Here is a 16,435-nt window from a genome sequence, read left to right as displayed (position 1 = left end):
TTAAAGTACCTTAGGACTCTTGCTAATGAATGAAAGCATCAGTGAGCATAAGACTGACAGGCAACTTAGGGCAGCAGCCTCAGTCTTGCGCTCACTAATCAGTCTGTGCTTGAGAATAAGATGAGTTTTCAGACAGAGCTGTATGTTTACTGGTCAGTCTGTCACTACTTTCACCTAATGTCAATATTTGTGGGTCTTGGCTGAAATAAAGTGACTGAGGGTACAACCAGCACAAGTGAGGTCTCACCTTACAATTGTTGGGCATATTGTTCATAAACAGGGTGAAAGTTCAATGAAACAGGAGACAACCATAGCTGGGTTATTGTGTTCTTCTGAGTTGGGGTGGTCTTGGGCTTATTATAGAAGAGAAAACCTATAGAGACATAGCCTTCTGCATTCAAACGGGGGGGATGTGAGGAAGGCTCCACTCATAGAAAAATAATGTTATTTGTGTTTAAACATTTTCTGTGAATAGCTGCTTCCTGGATCAATCAGAGACTAATTTAGCTTCACTAAATACATCTTTGGCCCAGATGTCAGCATATTTGTGTAGTTAATAATTATTTAAAGCAGTTATTATCCTAGCTTTTTTCCAAATCTGCAGTACAAAAATCATCTTTTGAACATAATTTTTGTCATAACCTGAAACTATAAGAAGGCTGGGGTACATTATAATGTAATTATAATATCAAAATACTCAGACCACTTCACATCTTAAAAATTTCAGTATCATAAATCATCATTAATATTTTTAGACAATCCAAGAATATACTGTAACTACCTTTTCTGGACTGTACTGTAACTATGGGTTTCACTCTTGAAATGGTAAAATGTGTTTCAAACTTTGCTTTATACGCTTTACTTGTTCTAAAAAAATTGTGTCAAAAGGAAAAATAAATCACGTGCCATTACTAAACTCAGTCAACAATTACTTGCGATTTTTAATAATTTAGCTCAAGGTATTTACATTCTTGGCATTAAAAACTTCCTTAATCTAATAATCATTACTGTCTAGCCACAGGTAAGTATTTTGAGTATTAAGACAAATATATGACTCTCTTTAAAAACGGTTAATCCCTACCTCCTCAGGTATTCCAGTGCTTTCTGCATTATCTAGGTTCCCACATAAGCTTAAAAAGGACAGTAGTAAATTATTTTCATTTAGCAAATATTCAGTAAAAGAAGTCATAATGAATAAACCCAGCAAGAAAAATTACATTTCCCCAACAAATACAGCCATACCAACCAAAATTAATTCAAGTTTCATTTTCACAGTGGTTGTCAGAAAATGGCTATAAGCTTGAGCCAAGACTATTACAGATAGCATTAAATAGAACATACCTTTCTTTAGGACAGAAATCTGTTTTTTCCCCTTCTGTCTGTTTTGCTACACATATTAAGCAAATAAGCCCTTTTGTGCCTTCTTACACTGACTGTCACCTACGGACCTACCAGCTTAACTGCAATGCTAATACATTTTGCAAGCTTGCTTTCCTATTGTGAAATATGGAACTTAAAAGTGGAAATGCTCAACAGAAGATAGTTACATTTAATCGCTAACTCACCTGTTGTTGTTGAAGAAGTTCAAGCAGCTGCTGCAGCAATAAATCCACCAGACCAGTCACTGACCAGACCACCACAGACTGACTATAATTTTCCTTTAACTGTTCGTTGAGCCAAAAAAAAAATAAAAAACGTTTTTAAGCTATATATTAATAAAATTAACACACAGAGAATTAACTAAAGATAGTTCACCCAATGCTGCCGAAAACCGACTGATTGATTCTCGCTCTTTTCCCAGCTCATAAAGCCCGGGAAGAGAGCGACAACCAATCAGTAGCATTTGCCCAGCAGGCACGTCATGACGTGCCTGCGGACGTCGCAGTCCGAGCCCCTTCCACATCTATGCGGTTTGTGAGTCAACCGCATAGATTTCTGGGAAGTTCTGGGCATCAGAATGATGCCTCCTTAGCTTCTCCGGGCTGCAATGTAAACATTGCAGTAACCCAACAAGAATTTAGGAAAAAAAAAAAAACGCCGTTGCGATTAAAGCGCGCAATGCGCATGCGCGTAATTTCGAGTCGCGGACTCGAAATTACCGTTTTAAAATGTACAAAAACAGATTTTTTTTTTTTTTTTACACAAAACAATTAAACAAACTACTCAGCTGTCTAGCTGAGGGGGCTGCAGTCCGGCAGACCGATGCCACGAGCCGCCCCTGCCTCTACTTCTGACCACTCAATACCCTATTGTCCCATCCCTCTGGGGAGATCCATCCATATGTTTTCTAATCATTTAGTTACTGCTGTTATACTAATGGCCCAAGATCCAACTTACATGTCCAGGTCAGAGGCCAGATTCTGACTTCCACACAAAGGCCCAACAGCAGGAAGATTTGAAGTAGATGAACTAGATTTTCCATTCAGGCTCCCACCAAAGGCTGTATCCTTTTATAGCCCCTGTTCATGTATTTCTGAATTATTCATCTTGCTGCTATTTCCAATTTTAATTATGGATCTAATTTTGTGTCTCTAGCGTCCCAAAATGTAAGCAAACCCTTTTGAAGAGTAACTTTCTAATTATTCTCCCATTTAAAGATCCTGTTCCTGAGGTGGGTCATTATTTAATGTTAGAAAAACTAATACTGTTCCACTTGAACCAGCTTCTACAGTAGAGCTAAAATACTTATCATGGAAGTTTTTTATAGCAGTTACTTCATCAAGAAGAATTTCATAGCTTCAAGCCTTATCCTTTCATTCTCCTTATTTTGATCATCTATAAAGAAAGGGTTTATTTCCATACAAGCCAATTTTACCCTAAGGTAACCACTGAAATGATTTTAGTATTTTCCCCAAATCATTCCACTAGAAGTGAATGTTTGATGCATTGCTTGAATGCCCCCAGTCAGTACAGAATTTGAAATTATCAGGTCTGTTTTCTTCAACCAATATTGCTAAGGCCATCAGGACTTGAGGAGCTCAGCAAGTTCACATTGAGAGAAATGCCAGCAAGCTTTTCAAATATTCTCTACGGATTTTTTTCACTTTCTGTTTGGTTGTTTAAAACTTCTAACTGGTATCTTTAATATATAGGTTAGATCCATCCTTTTTGTCATAGTTTTACAAAAGCTTACCTTACTTCTCCCTTGGAATTCGGATTTCTGCCATGCCTTTGTAGTTTACTTAGCTCTGCTTCTCCACTGTCCTTTTCTGGCTGTTGTTGCTAAATTAAAAAGTTTTCTTGTGTTATTGCTAGTATTACTCTGTCATGCACCAAATATCAGTTACTATGTTCTTTAATGTGTGCTGCTTGTGTTTATACTTAGGATTATTGCATTTGTTGTGCCATCTGCCACCAACTAATGTACTGAGGATACTGTCCTAGTAAAGAAGGTGCAACTAAGCAAATGCGCTAGGTATAAAAAATTAAATCTGTAACAAACTTTTACTTTGAAAACTAGTTCACATACAGTATTTACAATAAATCAAAATCTACAAAAGATGTTTCTTATAAAAAAAACTCCTTATACTTTACTTAACCAGTTTTTTATAGGTAAACAAAACAGTTATTCACAACATAGTAACAATTTTTCAATGAATAGCTTACCCACTCTCCCTTAGCAGAAAAATCTACAAAATGCTGCACTTAAACAACTATTCATGCCAGTTACCTTTATTTCTAATCTTACTTTTCATGCACAAAAATGCATATCAAAATAAACAACCATCATATAATAATAATAATAATAGCATAAACCTCAACACATCATCGTCATTAGTAAGTTCATGTAGTGACCTCCCCAAACAGAAATTATTACCTATGAAAACATGCAATCCAGTGTAAGCCCATTCTCACACTAATACCTATCACACCCCATAGGTTGTAGAATCTGTGACTGATCAAAAAACAAAGCACCTCAACCTAAAACAGTCCTTAGAATCGCAACATGCCTTAACCCTCACAGGGCAGCAAACCTCACCAAGCGACACGGATATATAGATTGTATTTATATAGCATATATCATGGACATAAGTAAATCAAAAATAAAAAAAATAGCTGGGTGCACAAGATCTAGGATAAAAAAGTGCCCAATCCTGGTAGGCGCACTGGTGCCAGGACTGGAAAAAATGACAGTGTAGAATCGTCAAAATACAGAAACATTTCTACAATGGGGTCAGGCCAGGCTCAGGGGGAGGATGCCCCCCCCCTGTTGTAGAAAGAAGTAGCAGTCCACAAAAACGACAAAAATTGATTGCCCAAAGAAGACCCATAAAGACGATAGAGTGGACTATTGAGGATAAGAAAGACATTATATATTGTTACTATTATGTAAAAAGCCCAGAATTTCCAGATACAAGATATACAAAATGATTAAGAGAGAAATTAGAAGAAAGTAAAATACTTCTGAAGGAAAAACTGTCAGAAGCTTCAAATAAAAAGTTTGTGTTCATTAATACAACAGATTTTTGAAAAATAGTATATAGATCAAGAAATTTTGATCTGTTTGGAAAAAGAAGCATCTGAGGAAGTGAGAAAATATAAACAACAAAACGTAGGGATAGTTAAAAAAATATAAAAAAGAAATATGGACATGGGAAAGAAAGAGATATTTGATATGGTGCAATATTTATGCAAAGGAGAAAACCAAGTTAACTAGTATAGAGAAGGCAGTCTCAAAGATATTCAAAGAGAAATACAGGCAAAGGCATCCAGATATGGAAAATTTCACAATAAAAAGATTAATAGCAAAAGATTTAATGTAGAAAAGATGATTAGTAAAGCAGAAGTTAAAGAATTAGAAGCTGAAGTTATGGAGTGCCTACGAAGTGAAGGAATTAATTTAGATGGAGTGAGTCCCCAGAATAAGGAAAAGCAAGAAGATCAGGAGACATGTGAAGAGGAAATATGGACAGGGGAAAGGAAAAGAGATTTAATATGGTATAATATTTATGCAAAGGAGAAAGCAAAATGAACCAATACAAAAAGAGCAGCACCAAAGATATTTGAAGGAAAATATAGGGAAAGGAATCCAGATATGAAAAACTTTACAATGCAAAAATTATGAAGACTAAGAGGAAAAGTAGAAAAAGAGATTAGTAATGGAGAAGTCAAAGAAATATAAATTGAGGTTATGGAACAGCTGTAAAGAGAAGGATTCAGTGTAGTAAATCGATTACAGAAAGCACCACAACAGGATAGAGCAATGGATATCCAAATTAAGGGAAAACCAGTGGAACAGGAAGCAATTGGTCAATTGCCATTTCAGGATATTTTGGAGCCTTCCACAGGAAACCAGTATAAACGTTCATTTGAAGCTAGACAGGAAGGAAAGGAACAGGAAACTGGAAACTCTGATGCAGTCCGTGTTGAGGAGTGATAGGCCAGTGAGTTCCCATATGACAGAACAACAGATGACACAGATGAAATTGAAGAGAATGTGCCACAGGAAGATGTTATAGAACTTTCTATAGAATGCCTGCAGGAAACAGAAAACAAGGGATGTGCCCTCAGTATGGAAGAAAATGAGTTAAGAGAAGAGTTGCTTGATTTAATAGACAAAGACAGATATATCAAGATCAATGAGAGAAATAGACTGCAGAAGGTTAATAAAACCCCAAAAGTCAGAAGCTTGATAAAACAAATAAACACAGTAATTAGGACTGTCCATAGAGATCCATGCGATATAACAGAAGTAAACAGAATATATTACTGTGCTGCTAAATTAATAACTGCTAAAGTTCTACCACAGGAGCACAGGGTAGCGAGGGAAAAGGGGACAAACGCAAATACCATCGTGGAAATATCGAATAGAGAAAAATATAAAGCAGCTAAGACAAGAAGTGTCATTGTTAGAAGATTATAGAAGAGGGAACAGATCAACAAAAATTCTAAGAAAGATAGATGTGATAAAAGCAATGTGTAGTATTAGAACAGACCAGGATCTATTATGCACTACTGGAGATAAATTAAAAATTTCAAAACAGGCAGAAAGACTTAGAAGATATGAAGATAAATATAAGGGAAAAGCACAAAATAAGCAATTTATTGATGACCCAAAAATGTTTTATAGAGAATTGGGAAATAAGGTAAAAGGAATTGAAAGACCGCCAAAAAAAAAAAAGAGGAAGTAGATACATTTTGGAGACGTATCTATGAAGATCCTGTGGAACATAACAAAGATGCTAAATGGACAGAAGAAGTAAAAGAAAGAATAAGAAGTTTAAAGGTACAGGATATGAAATGGGATGAAATAACAGCTAGAGAGATTGAAACAAAGTTGAGAAAAGCCTTTAACTGAAAAACCCCAGGCCCAGATGCAACCTATCTTTTGGCTTAAAGTATTAACTTCTTTGCACGAGGATTTAGCCATGGAAAAGAACTATTTATATGCATACCCCGAACACACACCACACTGGTTAACAACAGGAAAAACAATGCTCTTACTTAAGAGCGAACCTGCAAGCTACCCTAAAAATTATAGACCAATAACTTGTCTTCCAACGACGTATAAACTATACATGGGAATTGAAGCCGACAAAGTTTATAGTCATTTAGAAGAAAACTCAATTATGACAGTAGAACAAAAGGTCAATAAAAGAAAGTCATATGGAAAAAAGGATCATTTGTTAAAGTTATAGTGGAGAACTGTAAGAAAGGGAAGAATCTACATATGACATGGATTGACTACTAAAAAGCATTTGATAGTATCCCACAGTCGTGGATAAAAGAATGCTTAAAAATGTATAAGATACACCGTACACTGACTGACTACATTACAGTAGCCATGAAACAGTGGCAGACCACTTTGCAATTAAGCCATGATAAAAGACAGATTATTATCCCAGGGATAAAAATTCAAAGGGGCATATTCCAGGGTGACTCTTTGTCACTATTGCTGTTCTGCTGTGCCATTAATCCATTAAGTTGTTTACTTAGGTCTTGGCTACAATTTGGCTCCTAGAAAACAACAGAGTCTAATGACTTCTCATCTTCTCTTCGTCTGTGATTTAAAACTGTATAGCTCATCAGATGAGGAACTGAAAGCACAGCTAGAGGTTGTCAACATTTTTTCAGATGATATTGGAATGTCATTTGGTCTTGATAAATGCGCAAAAGCAAACTTTAAAAAAGGAAAACTGCAGCACCAGGAAAACATCAGTCTGGGACAAGAATGTGATATAAAAGAACTTGAAAAAGAGGGAGTGTATAAAGAATCAATGAAGGATCAACAATAAAACATGAACAGATGCAAATAAAACTCAGTAAGGAGTACTTTAGAAGACTTAAATTAATTCTGAAAACAGCATTGACATATAGGAACAAGATCCAAGCTATAAATCAATTTGCTCTTCCTGTTGTAGCTTATAGTTTTGGAGTGATTGACTGGCCATAAAAAGTGTTAGATAGACTGGATATTAAAACAAGACGGATGCTGCATGCTTCCCAAATGATTTATAAAAATCAGTGTATACTAAGATTATATATTCCCCATTCCAAAGGAGGGATGGGCCTCCTTGAAACTGATTACATGTATAGATCTGCAGTCGTGGGACACCACACATATTTACTCACCTCACAAGATCCAAATGTAGTGAAAGTTTTGAAACATGAGGAGAATAAATCTAAGATGACATCTCTGCTTAATTTAGCAGAAGCATATCGATGTCAAGCAGGAATGGAAATCAAACCAGAAGTGGATAAAAACCAGGCAGCAACTGAATGTGCCAAAAAACAAAAGAAAGAATTTAAGGTGAAGGACCAGATGAGAAGGCAAAAAATGTGAAAAAAACATAAATATAGTTGCAAGTTTAGAAAACTTCTGGAAGATCCTGATGTTGATCAAGAACGAATGCAGGAATGGTTAAGGAGAGGCAAATTCAAACCAAGAAATGAAAGGTTAATATTGGCAGCCCAAGATAGTGGGCTATGTACATGCTGGTTTAGAAAGTCCATTGCACATGTGGGAGAAACAGACATGTAGGTTTTGTAAAACTGAATTGGAAACAGTCACACATCTTGTTGCTAGTTGTGACGCACTAATGGCAGAAGGACTGTATACTGAAAGGCATAATAATGCGGCGAGACTGTTACACTGGAGATTGTGCAAACATTATGATATAGAAGTGGCCGAAAAACACTGGAAACATGAGCCACAAAGAATCATAGAAAATGATGAAGTTTATATCACATGGGATCACTCAATACCACCAGTACAAAATATAGATGCTAGAAAACCAGATATAGTGGTCCAAGAAAAGTAGACAAAAGTAGCATTGATCATTGAAATTGCCACACAGAGAGACACAAAGTTATAAAATACCTGAATCTGCAGGCAGAAATGAGAGCCATGTGGAAGAAAGATACCTAGACAGTTCCAATAGTAGTAGGAGCAATGGGTTTTATAAAAAAAAAATTTACAATCATATTTAGATATGTTACCAATTCATGTAACACCGTACGAATTGCTGAAGGAGCCATTACTGGGCACATTGCAGGTGCTGTGAAGAGCACTTTTTGCTGACATCAGAGTGAAACAATACTAATTTCATGAATTTTAATCGTACTTTGACTTAGGAATGGGGTCCATTCCCGTCATGGTATTAGAAACCCAAAAGACTGGGAGAAATTAAAAATGGCAGCAATATAGAACCAAATTCAGACCCTGCCCTACAAAAGACACTAAACAGTACTTGAAGTTATAACCATATAATTTCCCCATCTCAGAATCACTTTACTCAATGCAGGAAGCATTTTAAATAAAGTGGAACATTTACATGTCTTTTTGTCTACCAATAGTCCTGACATCCTAGCCATGACTAAATTGTGGGGATACCGTCTACCTCATAAAAGAAAATCTTAAAAGAGACAACTGTGCTCAAAATTCATCCCAGAGTAATCATGACCATGATTGTTTAGCCATAACATTACCTTTCAGGAACAAACTCTTGTCCCACTTGTAGCATATTACCATTAACATTAAATCTGTACGGGTCTACTCAAAATATGGACCCACACTCAGGAAATACCTGTTTAAAAATGTTCATTTCAAGTACCATTCGATAAGGCTATCCCATGCCAATTGCTTCCACACCTTCAAACTTTCTTCCATTCAGTTTGCCAGCTTTAGAAAACAAAGAATCTATCCCCTTCTCAAATCGTTACATTTTTGTTTATCCATCTTTCTTCACCCTTTCTTCACAGTCATTCTATATAATTTTCCAACCTGTACTTTTCTGCCTTTACTATTACATTTTGTATAATGTAACAGCTATGACCAATGATATTTGTCGGTCCACTTTTTGAAGAACTCCTGTTGTTAATCTGTACAATTAATTTCTCTAAATGTTCATTTTTATGTATGCTTTACAGTTATTTATTTACAAACCAGTAACCCAAGCTGAGCCTGAAAATGGTTATTGGGATTATTGCTGCAGTATTAATTAACAAAAATCAAGAAACAAGCAAGCAAGCAAATAAATAAATAAACTTCTTGATAGCCACCAGCTCACTGTATAGGATCTTAGAGGTTTAAGCCGTCATGAGTAGATAGCTATATCTAGTCTTTATGAAGGGTAGAGTTTCCCACAGCAAACCCACCTTTCATTTTGAGGATGGTTCCAGAGTTGCCTTAAACTAGTAGTTCATTCATCTAACCAGTATTTTATGAGTGATGGACACCTGGGAAGAAATGGTAATTTACACACTGGATATGTACTGGTACCTCTGATTTTTCCTGAGGTGGGTGTAGTACTTTCATAAGATGGGCCAGTTTTTCATCCCCTACACATCAGGGAGGAAGGAGCTTGCAGCTGTCATACAGTCACTTTCCAGGTGGCTTGACAATTGCATTGTTTTTTTGCCATCATATTTCTAAGTGCCTGTTGGCAGATGCTGGTTTCAAAGCAAGCTTTGGCAGAAGAGTTGTTGCCTGCAGTTCTTGCTTAAAGAATGCATGTACTGCAAATGTTTGTGCCATAGCCACTTGATGTGCAACACACCTTACCTTTGCTGGGCATTTTTGTTTTAACTGTGACTTGGAATGCTGGCCTGCATTTAGAACCCAGCTATCTGAGCTTAGTTTGTGCAGCTGACTGTCTAATTCCATCATAGTATAACTTTGTGGGATTCATGTGAACCAAGGCGTTGAGGTGGGTCCTTATTATGTATTTATTATTTACTACACTTACATTAAGGGGTAAGTGGGCTGATCTACAGACCTTTTCAGCCATGACTGAGACACAATGGACAAAAAAAGTCATGCACAACATTTACAGAGATAAAGCATGCAGAGGAGGAACAGGTCATCAATGATGTTCTTCTTTTCAGTGTTGCAGTATTCTTTACATGAGTTGTATTCTGCCCATCGCCCCAACATCCGACCTGTATGCAAAAGCTCAGTGCCACTGCTTGTACGTGGGATGTCGCATGAAGGCACAGACATCAGCCATGAAAGGAATGTCCTTACATATAATCTTCAGAACTTTTTCGCCACCATTCAGAAAGATGGCTCATACATTCGGTCTGCTGTTGGATACTGTTGACGTCGTCTTCCAGCTTCAGATAAGTATCCCATAGGGGATTTAATATATTGCTACTGCTATTTGTTTTTGTTAATGTCATCCAAAAATGACAGGTGTAGGTGTGGAAGGCAAATTCTACATAAAGATAGTCATGAGCTTTGCTTGTTTTGTTTAGGCCCTAATCACTATCACCGGGCCTGCTCTATTTGCCAGGCTTTTGTTCCTAAAACATTGTGCAGTCATTTGTCGGCCTTGAATCATTATTTAGAAAACCAAAGACTCAAACGTCTGGATAGGGATGCTATGGAAGGTTCTGCAAGTACTTCTGAGCCGTCTGTTAAGAGGAAGGTTAGCAAGGCTAGGTCTGAATCCTCTTTAGCTGTGCCTACTCCTGCCAACGTACCCCTTGAGGTTGATGAAAACCTGGCAGTGCAACTGGAGGTAGGATCCACCCCCTCGGCAGGTACTGGTACAGAAGTCATCAGGATTGCGAATCCCAGCATGTCGGAGGCTATGCACACATTCGGGTCGGATGACTTGAGGGAACTGCAGGTCATTATTGCAGAAGACTCTGGGACTGTTCCAACTTCTTTGTCTAGGGAGGTGTTGGAGGTAAGGCCTATGTCTGCCATTTCTCCTCAATGGGAAAAACATGTTAAAAAGAAACAAAAACCTAGATATGTTCCTACGCCTCCTACCCCTATATTGGATTGGGATGTTTCATCGTAGGGTCTCATTAAGGCTCTGAGGGCTCTGGCTTCTTCTGTAGCTGGCCAGGTATTCTCCTCTTCTCTAGTGATACAGTTGAGGTCTGAGGGGCCTTCTTCAAGGCAGCCGTTGGAATTCCTATTCATGACACTGATTCTGAGCAGTCTTCCTCAGATGAAGACTCTTTAGCATATTCCACCCAGATCCCTTCTCCACTGGAATATGCTTTTCCAGAGGAAGTGGCTAATGAGGGTGATTCTCCCATTGAAGAGCTTTCTTTTGGGGAAACTATTATTAAAATGAGGGAATTCTTTAAGTGGGATTCCTCTCAAATCTCAGAAGAACAAAAGAGATATTATGAGTTACTCCAGCTGGACACCCCTACCCCTTCAGCAGTTCCATCAGTCCTGTCAGCCTTCTTAGATGCCTTTAAGACAGTATCTAGGACCCCTGACTCACAGGCCCCTGCCCCTAAAAGACCTGATTGCTTCTATAAGGTTTCTGAGGATAGCAAGTTGCTTTTTAAATGCCCCTCAGCTGACCCAGCTGTGGTTTTCATTACTTCAGATAAATCTTCACAGCTGTCTCCCTCGACCAGACTGCTTCCTTCTAATAAGGAAAGTAATATTTTGGAAAGATTGGGTAAGAAGGCCTGTACCTCTTCCACTTTGGCTATCAGGGCTTTAAATTATCAAACCCACGTACTAGGTGTGCTTTGGCCTTGCTTACTCAGTTTACCCAGGCTCTTTCCCCATTGCCTGACTCAGAGGCTAAATCTTTGGCTCTTTCATTTTTATCAGCTTCCTGCCAGGTAGCTAGGCACTCAGTCAAGTGTAGTTCTGATGCATTTGAGGCCTCTTCCAGAGCAGCAGCTTCTGCATCTGTTCTCAGAAAGCATTCCTGGTTATGTCTCCATGCACTCCCTGATGATATAAAGGAAAAATTGCTCGATGCTCCCCTAGATAATTCCTCCCTCTTTGGCAAAGCAGTTGCAGAATTATTTAAAACACTGCAGGAAAAAGGTAAGGAGCTTCAGTATTTGAAACACTTGCTTGTTTCTCCATTTCCAAAATTTCAGAGGAACTTTCCTGCCAAAACCCCTTTTGTCAGGAAAACTGCTCGCTCCTCCACTTCTGCTCCTTCTGGAACTAGGCCTTGTAAGTCTTTCAGAAGACTCCCACAGGCTAAGGCTGTTACTTCTGCTGCTGTTGCCCCTTCTCAGCAGCCCTTTCAGTCATGACAAAGTGCTGTGTGATGCTCTTCCACCTCTTCCAAGTCATACCCCCCTTGTCTCTTTGCCTCTCTCTTTCCCTTTCTGCTTGGATGGAAATCACTCAGGTCTCATGGGTGATTTCAGTTATCTGAAGTGGATACTTTATGACTTGAGAGACTCTCCCTCCCTTTCAGGGAATACCTTAACCCCCCCCCCCCAGTCAACTGCATCTGTTTTCTTGATTCTTGCTCAACTTCCCCATCAAGGCACCATTCAGTCTGTCCCTCCAGACCAACTGGGAAGGGGAATTCTACTCCAGGATGTTTCTAGTTCTAAGGAAAGATGGTCCTTGGAGGCTTATATTAGATCTTTCCCTATTAAACACTTTCCTTGTAGTGCCTTTCTTCAGAATGCTATCCCTGCCTGCTCTCCTTCCCTTGTTCCCTCCTCAAGCCTTCTTAGCTTCTCTGGATGTCAAGGATGCATGCCTACATATCCCTATTCATCCTCACTTCAGGAAGTTTTCGCTTTTCTGTGTGGGTTCTTTGCACTTTCAGTTTACTGCCTTGCCCTTTGGCCTTTCTACTGCTCCAAGGGTTTTCACAAAGTGCCTGGCCCCAGCTATGTCTGCCCATAATTTGACAACCTGCTGTTTCTGGCCAGCAGTCCAGGCTTGTTAACCCAGCATCTGAACATAGCTGTTCTCTTTCTGCAGGCTCTGGTTTCTCAATAAATTTAAAAAAAATCATCCCTTTCACCAAGTCAAGGTCTTATATTCCTGGGGTGCAGTTTCCACGCAGACTTGATGTTTTTTCTTCCTGTGAATAAAGTAACTTATCTCAAGACCTTCATGGAGGCTCTTCTGCCTCTTCCTTCCATCACAGCCAGGGAGTTTCTAAGATTGCTGCAGTTCATGGCCTCCACTATCCCCGTGCTGCCCTTTGCAAGGCTACACATGAGGAAGTTCCAGTGGTTTTTGAAACCAGATTGGTCCCGGCATGCCCATCCCTTAGATGTCTTCATTCCCCTGCTCCCCTGTCTGAAAAAAAGTTATATTGGTGGATGCATCAACTCAGTCATAACCCTGACCTACCTCTTCATATACCACTCCTAGTTCAGCATATTTTCACAGACAACTCAGACTTGGGTTAGGGAGCAACCTTTGCTTTCAGGAAAGTTCAGGGTCTTTGGTCCCCTTCTCAAAGGAAAGAACATATCAACATTGGGGAGGGCTGTAATTCTAGCTCTACAGACCTTCCACTGTCTGTTCTAGCAAGGACCCCTCAAGATCCTCACAGACAATACTACGTTCCTTTGGTACATAAACAAGCACAGGGCCACAAAATCTTATCTTGCCTGTTGCCTGACCATCAAGACTTGGGAATTGGCTACTCAATACAGAGTGACTCTAAATGCTGTGTACCTTCCCTCGGCTCAGACCTCAGCGGCAGATGCATTAAGCAGATCTATGACACAATCTCATGAATGGATGCTTCACAGGGATGTGTTCCTGGATCTAGTTTACCAGTGCATGCCCTATCTTTCTCATGGAAGGGGATGTTTCTCTATGCATTCCCCCTTCCACTTAATTCAGTTGAAAATTCTACAGGGGAAACCCAAAATCTTGCTAGTGACCCCCTTTTGGCCAGGACAGCCCTGGTTCCCTCTTCTTCTGCAAATAACCAAGGGTCATCACTACAAGTTTCCTCACCGGATGGTCCTGCCCACTCAGGACAAGGGGTCATTGATTTGCCCCATGTGTCAACCCTACAGCTGACCTTGTGGGTGATCAACTTTTGATCCCTTTCAGGCATCTATTTTCTAAGGACGTGCTATGGGTTTTGATGGAGGCCAGGAAACACAATGCTAGAAAATCTTACATTTCCAAGTGGTGAAGATTTTCGAATTGCACCCAAAAAAGGAAAGAAGATCCCTTTGGTGTGGATATTCCCGTAGTACTTTCTTACCTGTGTGAGTTGCTCAACAGTGGTCTTTCCTACTCCTCACTTAAAGTCCATTGATCTACTTTATCTGCCTGTTTGCCTCTAACTCCCCTCCTTAGCTTCCAGGTTAGAAGTTAAGTGTTTTCTTAAAGACGTCCTACGTTTAAGACCCCCCAGGAAACCAGTTCCTCCTCCTTGTGATCTTAAGTATGTGTTAGAAAAACTTATGCAGGCACGTTTTGAACCAGCAGCCTCTGCTTCTCTAAAGTTCTGTACATGTAAAACTGTGCTTCTAGTAGCTTTAACCTCTGCTAGAGGGGTCTCTGAGATTCAGGCATTGATGGCTCCCCACCCCCTGTCCTAGTTTTTCATAGGGACAGAGTATTCTTGAGAACTAATCCAAGCTTCATACCAAAGTAGAGAATGAGTTGTCTCTTAATCGGTCCATGAAATTGCCTACCTTTTTCCCTTCACCACAATCCCCCAGTGAGAGGATTTTGCATGCCTTGGATATTCATAGATAACTCAGATTTTATCTTGACAAAACTAAGTCCATTAGGAGGTCTGACCAACTTTTTGTTTCTTTTCATCCCAGGGCTCTGGGTTTGCCTGTATCCAAACAAACCATTTCCACATGGATCTCTAAGACTATTGTGTTTTGCTACGAATTCCATGGAAAGTCTTTATCGCCATCAGTTAAGGCCCATTCCACTAGATCAGTGGCATCCTCAGGGGCCTTCTTTAAAAGTCTAGATGCTCATTCCATCCCGGAGACTGAAACCTGGTCATCTATTCGTACCTTTACGAAACATTACAAATTAGACACTGCTTCCAGGTCCAGAGCAGGGTTTGCAAGGGTGATTCTGCATGTTCCTGGAAAATGCTTCCTCTTAGCTTTCCCTATGCTAGCCTCCTCCTTGGGCTCCTTTTCAGCTTTGGCACTCTCTCTCATAAGTAAAGAATACTGCAGCATTGAGTAGAAGGACATAAAATAGTTGTGTAAAATCTTACCATAACCATAGATGTCCTTCTCTTCTGTTGCAGCATTCTGTCCCTCCTGCCTTCCCCCTACAACTTGCTCTTTCCTAGGATGATCTCCATAGGCTCCTTTTGGACTCCTTTCCTTACGGGGCTTTCTTATTCTGAAGATTGCACGTGTGGATGTCCCTTTTATGGCTGACATTGTTTGTGCCTTCGTTCAACATCCCATGTACAGGCAGTGGCTCTGAGCTTTTGTATACAGCCAGATGTTGGGTCAATGGGCAGAATACAATCCATATGTAAAGAATACTGCAACACAGAAGAGATTTTACACAACTATTCTTTACTTTTGTTTGAAAAAAAAAACATTTCCAGTTAAAATCAGGCTTTCACTGAATATAGCAAATCACAAAAAAAATAATTTCATACTATAATAACTGCAGCACTTCACATACACATAAATCTATGCCACGTTTATTATAAGTAGGTATCTGTAGACATAATGTAAAAAAAAACAAACAAAAAAAAAAACTATAATGTAGAATAACACTATCAAGCTTGGGTGAGAATGTTGGCCTAAGTACTCAAGTGCATGCATGCTTTATTATGATAGCACCCCCCCCCCCCAATCTGATCACAAATACTTCTTCAAGCATTTTTTGTTAATTTCAATTAAGTATTGGCAGTGTAATTTTAAGAAATACCATAGTAAAGGGAAATGGAAAGCAAATTAGATATGATCATCAATAAACTGGAAGGGCTCAGTATGGAAGTTGGTGTCATGTGGCAAGAGATGACAGGGCTCCAGTAGGAGAATGAAAACTTTAGGAAGGTAATTCACCTCATTGAGGGTACATTGAAAGTAGTAAAAACATCTATATAACTTTACAAGCAGAAGAAATATAATAATTTAAATGTAAATTAGAGATATTAATGATAGAGGCAAATAGATGGGCAACCATGCTCCAGGTGTGAAAATAGCAGGGTAATTGGTCTTCCTGAGTGGGCGAAGGAGAGAGAGTTTCTATACTTTATAGAGAGCTGAAAATTAGACCAGTTATGAGCTGCCC

This window comes from Protopterus annectens, chromosome 6.part0, assembly GCF_019279795.1.
Source record: "Protopterus annectens isolate FY-2018-M chromosome 6.part0, PAN1.0, whole genome shotgun sequence".
Classification (NCBI taxonomy): Eukaryota; Metazoa; Chordata; order Ceratodontiformes; family Protopteridae; genus Protopterus; species Protopterus annectens.
Note: the sequence above shows the minus strand (reverse complement) of the source record.